Below are 7,639 nucleotides of genomic sequence, written 5' to 3' on the forward strand. Positions count from 1 at the left end.
GCACCTGATTTATCACTTATAACTGAAAACCTTCTTTATCCATCGTGTGAGTTATCAGTAATGACTGAAAACCTTTCTCTATCATCTGTATTACCATGTATGACTGGAAACATTATTTGTCACCTTACTTATCATTTATCATTGGAGACCTTTATTTCTCTATCTCCTGATTTATCATTTGTGATTGGAAATCTTCTATTCTCCACCATCTGAGTTATCATGTATGACTGCGAGTTTTTCTGTCTCTATTATCTCATTATTGTTTATGATTGAGCATCTTCTTTCCGTTCCACCTGAGTTATAATCCATGACTGGTAAACATTCTTTCCTATCTTGTGTGTTATCATTCATGACTAGAAACTGGTCATTCTTAATCAGCAGAGTTATTATTTGTGACTGGAAATTATCTTTCTCAATAGCCTGAGTTACCATTTATGATGGAAATCTTTTTTGTCTATCATCTGACTTTTTTTATGAATGGAAACCTACTCTTTCTATTAGCTGAGTTACAATTCATGGCTGAAAACCTTTTGTTTTCTTTCACCTGAGTTCTCATTTATCACAGGAAACAGTCTCTATCTCTTGCATTATCAGTTATGACTTGAAACCATATTTTTCTATCACCTGTGTTGCATTTGTGACTGGAAACCATTTTTATATTGTTTGTGTTATTATTTATGAATGGAAAGCATTTTTTGCATCCCTTGGGTTATCATTTATGACTGGATGTTAATGTATACCATATCTTCTCTATTTTTCTGATGATGGATATTTACACACACACACACACACAGTGGAATATTTTTCAAGCATGAGATAGAAGAAAATCCTGACATTTGCAGTAACCGTGAAGACATTATGCTATATCATTGATTTTTATCTCATTTTTAAATTTCTTTTTAGAGAGAGAGAGAGAGAATGAGTGGGGGAGAGAGGCAGAGAATCTCATTATCTCATATGATGGAGAAAGAGAGAATCTCAAGCCGGCTCCATACTTGGTGCAGAGCCCCACATGAAGCTCAATCCCACAATCCTGGGATCATGACCTGAGCCAAAATCAAGAGTCAGATGCTCAACCGATTGAGCCACGCAGGCTCAATTTTTAAACATTTTTCAAACAACTTCATGAGGGGCAGCTGGGTGGCTCTGTTTTTGGGTGTCTGACTCTTGATTTCAGCTCAGGTCATGTTCTTGGAGTTTGTGGGTTTGGGCCCTGTGTCGGGCTCTGTGCTGACACTGCAGAGCCTGCTTGGGGTTCCCTCTCTCTCTGCCCCTCCTCTTGGTCTCTCTCTCTCTAAAAATAAATTTAAAAAATAAAAAATAAAAACTTAAAAAAAAAACTACATGAAGTTAATCATAATGCCCATTACTTTTATATCAGTCATGCTTGCTTAGTTTCTCTGGTTATTTTCTATCTCACTTTTGACACTCCAAATTATTTTTCTCTCTAATGTATTTTCCAACTTTGGACAGTATTCTCAACTTTTTTCTGTTGTGAGTATCCTCTACTTAAATATTTTGTCTCTTCCTTAATAGCTCTTAATTTTATTTATTATTAAGGGAATATTAAAAGTATTTCAAATTAGAAAATAGTATATAATGAGTCCTTATGTATCCTCACCAAACTTTGGCAGTTACCAACTCATGGTTAAAATTTCATCTGTATTCCTACCTACTTTTACCAACTTCCAAGATTCTTTGGAAGTAATTCAAAGACAAGGCACTAAGTATGACTTTATTTATATAACATTTTCAAAGGACAAAACTATAAAGATGGAAAACAGATTATGTGTTGCCATGCGACAGGAATAGAATAAAAGAGCTCTTCTGGGGTCATAGAACAGTTTTGAATAGTTGATTTTGTGGTGGTTGAACGAATTGTTACATGGAATAAAATTGCTTACAACTATACACAGTCACACACACAAATGCAGGTTAAAAACAGTCAAAACTGAATAAGGTCTGTAGTCTAGTTACCAATGTTCTACCAACATTATTTTTCTTGGTTTCAATTTTGTCCTGCAGTTACAAAAATGTCACCATTAGAGGAAGCTGGACATGCTGCATTATTTCTGACATTTCCTATGAGTTTATAATTATTTCAAAATAAAAATACTTTAAAATTAATTTTAATATAATTAAATTACTAAAACACTTAGGAATATATTGAACAAAATAAGTGAAAGACCTGTATATGCTAAACTATCAAATATTTCTGAGGACAAAAAGGATTTAAATAATTGGAGAGATATATACCATGCTTATAGATTTGAAGGGTCAATATTATGAAAATGTCAATTCTCCCAAAATTAATCTATAGACAAAGTAATCACAGTCATAGTTCCATCAGAATTTCTTATAAAAATTGACATGCTGAATCTAAAATTTATGTGGAAGTACAAAGACCTAAAATAAACCCAATCTTAAAAAAAATCTCACTTCAAAACTGTTATAAAACTATAATAATAGTAATACTATAGCCATATTGACATGATGATAGAAAAAAATATCAAAGGAACAGATTAGATAGTCCAGAAATGTACCCACACATATTTGGTCAATTATTTTAGACAAGGTTGCCAAAGCTATTCAATAAAAAAGACGTATTAGGCTTTTCAACAAATATTTAGAATATTATATATCCATTTGTGTAACAAAGAATATTAATCCCTACCTCACACCATGTACTAAACCTAATTTGTGATAGATCATACAACTAAACATACAAAGCAAAAATTATAAATCTCATAAAACACAGGGACAATATCTTCATGACTTGGAGACAGGCAAATATTTCTTAGACAAGAGGCAAAAGCATCCTAAACAAATTTAAGGGGGCAAATATCAAATCAGACATCATTAAATTTAAAAAATGCTACCTACCACATAACACTTAAAAATTTAGTAGATGGGGTGCCTGGGTGGCCCAGTTGCTTAAGCATCTGACTTCGGCTCAGGTCATGATCTCACAGTCTGTGAGTTCAAGTCCCATGTCGGGCTCTGTGCTGACAGCTTAGAGCCTGGAGTCTGCTTTGGATTCTGTGTCTCCCCCTCTCTGCCCCTGCCCTGCTCACACTCTGTCTCTGTCTCTCAGAAAGTGAATAAATGTTAAAAAATATTTTTTAAAAATTAGTACATAAACCACAACTAAAATAAATTATTTATAAAATTTATGTTTTACAAAAAAAATCAAATACATGAAAATCCCATGTGACAATAAAATGACAAGTAAGCCAATAAATTAAAAAGGTCAAGTGCCTACTTTGGCAATACATATAATAAAATTGGAACAATATAGAGATTAGCATGGCCCCTGTGTAAGGATGATATGCAAATTTGTGAAGCATTCCATATTGGAAAAAGATGAGCAAAACTCTTGAACAGACACTTCACAAAGGGAGATATAAAAAAAAGAGAGAGAGAAAGGGAGAAAACCAGCTAAGAAAATGAGCATTTGTTATTAAAGAAATTCAGGTTAAAACCATGATAAAATTCCGCTATAGAAGTAGAAGTTTGGCTGAAATTTAAAAGTATGGGACACCAAATGCTGCCAAGTAGGAAGAGTATTGTAACTCTTACATGGTGGGTTTGTAAAATGATACAGTGCAATGGAAAGTGCTTTGGCAATGTATTACGAGAAACATACAGTTGTTCTATGACATAAGTACCTATATGACATAACATAAATACGCCTAGGTATTTATCCAAAAGAAATGAAAATATAAACCCACAGGAAATATGTAATTTTTTATATATAATATATGGTAACTAATATGGTAAAAAAAATAACAAAGTGGTTGCCTTAGGCGTAAAAGTGTTGACTGGGAAGAGAATAAAGGAATTTTCTGAGATCATGATTATGTTCTATATCTAAATAGGGTCTGGTTACACAGGTGTATGCATTTGTCAAAACTCATCAAATTGTACAAATAAGATTTGTACATTTCACTGTACATTTAAACTAAAACCACTATTAAAATATTGAATTTCAGTTAGTTGGCTTCATGTAACTATGGTATCAGTCAATGATTCTGAAACTATTTTATGTATGTATACTTTATATATACATATATATTCACACTTTCCATATACATGGACATTTCTATAAATATAGATGCCTCTCTATTTATGGACATATAGATATACACAGAATGAGAGAGAGAGAAGAAAGAAAGAAAGAAAGAAAGAAAGAAAGAAAGAAAGAAAGAAAGAAAGAAAGAAAGAAAGAAAGAAGAGAGGGGAAGGAAGGAAGGAAGGACGGATGGACCAGAAATGACACACCAGAAGAAACATATCTAATTTTGTATGGAGCATTCTGGGAAGTCTTTCCTAATAAGTGCCATTTGTATAAAGCCCTGACAGAAGTTAAAGAATGAGACAAGCATTAATCCAAAGGAAGTGTATTCTAGATCTGAGAAAAAACCACGGAAGTCAGTGGTGTGAGATGTCTGATATGTTAAAAGATCAGGAAGAAGGTCAGTGTGGAGGGAATATCATTGATAATTTCAGAATGTTAGTAGAATACAAAATAATATAAGGTCTTGTAGGTCTTTGTAAGAATTATTTGTTTTACTGTGAGGGAAATGGGGAGATACCATATAGGTTAAAGTGAAGGATTGGTATGTGCTGTGAATAGGTTGTAGAAGGACAATAGAGGAAACTACAATCCATTTCAGAGACGATGACAACTCAGTACAGGATGACAACTAAACAGAGCTGGTGAAAGTAGTTAAATTTTAGATTTTAGAAATTTAGATTCATAGATTTTAGAAATAAATACTAGGTATACAATTTAGCTTTTCGATATTTAGATTTAGGTAGATCTTTCACAAGACTCTTTCATTTAAGAGATGTCAGATAAGCATATGGAAATGTGTCTGGATTTTATGAGAGCGATCTAAGCAGGAGAAATATATTTGGGATCTATCAGTATGAGGTTATGTACAAAGCTATGAGTTTGAATGCAACCACCAACAAACCTGAAGGAGACCAAGATGGTAAGAAGGTCAAGGCTGATCCCAGGGGCACTCCATGGTTTAGAGTTTGGGAGATAAGGAGGAATTTATAAAGGAGAATGAAAAGCACCAGATCATGAGCTAGTAGTAGAAATAAGTAGGGTGATGTCCTAGAAGTAAGAAGACAGGGTTTCAAGCTAGAGGGAGAGATCGATTCTGTCAAAGTGATAGTGCTAGTAGTGAAGAAATGTGAAGACCAAAATTTTGTCATTGGAGGTTATTACTGACTCTAACAAAAACAATTTTGGTTGGTAATGAAGTCAAAAGCCTAATTCGAGTGTCTATCAGAAATGACATACCAGGAGGAGCTTGTCTGATTTTGAAAGAAGATAGCTTATTCAAAAGATAGTAGAAAGAAAGGATTATTTTTGAAGGAGGTATTAGGTCAGGATGGAAGAAATCACAGCTAATGAGAAAGATCAATTAAGGAAAAATGTTTCAAAAGGCATACAAAGAAAGGGAAACATTTCTGGGGCAATGTCTTTGAATAAGCAAGTTAGTTGGAGGTGCTAATGGGGAATATCATTAAAAACAAAATCTTCAGGGGCGCCTGGGTGGCGCAGTCGGTTAAGCGTCCGACTTCAGCCAGGTCACGATCTCGCGGTCCGTGAGTTCGAGCCCCGCGTCAGGCTCTGGGCTGATGGCTCAGAGCCTGGAGCCTGTTTCCGATTCTGTGTCTCCCTCTCTCTCTGCCCCTCCCCCGTTCATGCTCTGTCTCTCTCTGTCTCAAAAATAAATAAACATTAAAAAAAAATTAAAAAAAAAAAAATCTTCAGCCAACTAAGAAAACCTTTCCACAAAAGTAGAAGAGAAAGACAACAGCTTTATTATAGAGTGGCTACTCTAAACCAGAAAGAAATGTTACTCTTTTATATTACCAAGCAGAGACAACCCTATGACATATGTGTTCTCACAATAAACAATAACTAACTAGTCCTTAAATAAGAGGACATGACAGCACCATTTGTCACACATCATTCTTCCTAGATTTGCCTGATAATTGGGGTGGCCATCTGTATTTCCTAATTGGCTTTCTCCAAAGGAAAAATAATTTTCATATTTTTGTGAAAAGAGGTACACTGATATAAGGCTTCTACCCTCCAACAGAAACTGGGACATAGGGATGCTATTTAGATTATTACATTTCAAAGACATGGCTCCAGGTCCTTGAGAAAGGCATTATTGGGTCATACAGCTGGCAAGTAATTTATATAGCTTTTAAAAAGATTTACATACATTTTAAAGAGACAGAGAAAAAACTTACAAGTATTCTAAAGTAAGAGTTCTAAGAAAAAGTAGGGGGTGGAGTTCTTCCCTTACTTTTAAGAGGGAGAATTAAGCCTCTTATTTTTAATTTGTATTTACCCTTACACTACATATAAGAGGGGATACAGCCTTTATATAGGATCATTATTTCCTTCATAGAGATAGAATGTATTGTGCAAAAAATAAAAAGGCCATAATTCTTATCCAAGACCATGGAAGTCAGATATGTTATAAAATATGAACTTTTTTGGATTATAGGCAGGTAATACTGTGACATATACTTTAAGTATTAGGAAAAACCCCAGTAAAGTTTTAAGTAATACTCTGAAATCAAAACGATAATATGTCCATAGGGAACTATATGAATATTCATACTAATGAGAATAAAGAGAGTATAAATAGCTGTACATCAACTTGAGGTAAAGTTCTAATGCCAAATGAATTGATTAGGTCAGGCCAAGTCTCACCATCAGATGAGATATAAAAATCTCTTGGTTTCCACAGCCTTTTGACTTTGGCTTATAGGCAAAAGACTTGCGATTTATAAGAGGAGTGGGATAGTGAATGAACAAAGGAAATGCAGTATGATTCATAAAAAGCATTAAAAGGGCTCATGTGAAGCCCTTTAAATTTAGAGGGACAATAGTCAATATGACTACATGTTTCTCTCCAATCACACTCATCTGTGTTAACATCTCAAAGAAAGCAGAAAGTTGGACTGAACCAGTCCTAGTTATTTCTAGGCAATTGTGAAAGAAGGCAAAGGACTTGAGTATACCTGCAGGAGAATGATTATAATGATGTGGCCTGGACCTTCAAGTTAGATAAGTAGGGCAATAAGGTTCTGAGTGAGTGTGTACCACATGAGTAGGTGGGAGAAGTTGGACTAAAATCCCTGCAAGGTTCAACAGGCATAAGACCAGGGTTAGTATAGGTAGTGAGATACAAAGAGATGGTGTACAGAGTGGGATTCAAAATTGAGATTATAGAGTTGCAGGTAAAAATGAGAAGATCCGTAGAAATTCCATTGGATTTAGTGAGGAAGTCAAGATGGAGAATAAGTTCATTGGAGGAGAGGAGCTTAATTAAAGAACACCTGCAAGGAAATTGAAATTATAATTATAATAGTAAGTAGGGCTGGAGAGAGAAACAGTAAATCAAAAGACAAAATATTCAGGGAATGAGGGGATTGACCCTCTGCAAATAAATGAACAAACTTTCTATTGTCCACATTTAAATTCCTTTTTTTTTTTTTTTTTTTTTTGCTTTTCTTACATTTCTATTTTGGAAAGCTAAGATATGTCTATGTTTCTGACTGGTACAGTAGTAATTTGATTTTTACTGAAAATGAATTCATT

The 7,639-nt window shown here is 34.2% G+C and overlaps 1 non-coding gene across 1 annotated transcript; it reads left to right on the forward strand.

Moving 5' to 3' along the window:
- Positions 1 to 3,254: 3,254 nt before the first annotated feature.
- LOC112850523 (U6 spliceosomal RNA) lies at positions 3,255 to 3,358 on the forward strand. Its single transcript, XR_003222647.2, has one exon. It is a non-coding gene; the product is annotated as a U6 spliceosomal RNA (small nuclear RNA).
- Positions 3,359 to 7,639: the final 4,281 nt, after the last annotated feature.

Source organism: Puma concolor, chromosome C2, assembly GCF_028749965.1.
Source record: "Puma concolor isolate L17-30 chromosome C2, mPumCon1.1.hap2, whole genome shotgun sequence".
Classification (NCBI taxonomy): domain Eukaryota; kingdom Metazoa; phylum Chordata; class Mammalia; order Carnivora; family Felidae; genus Puma; species Puma concolor.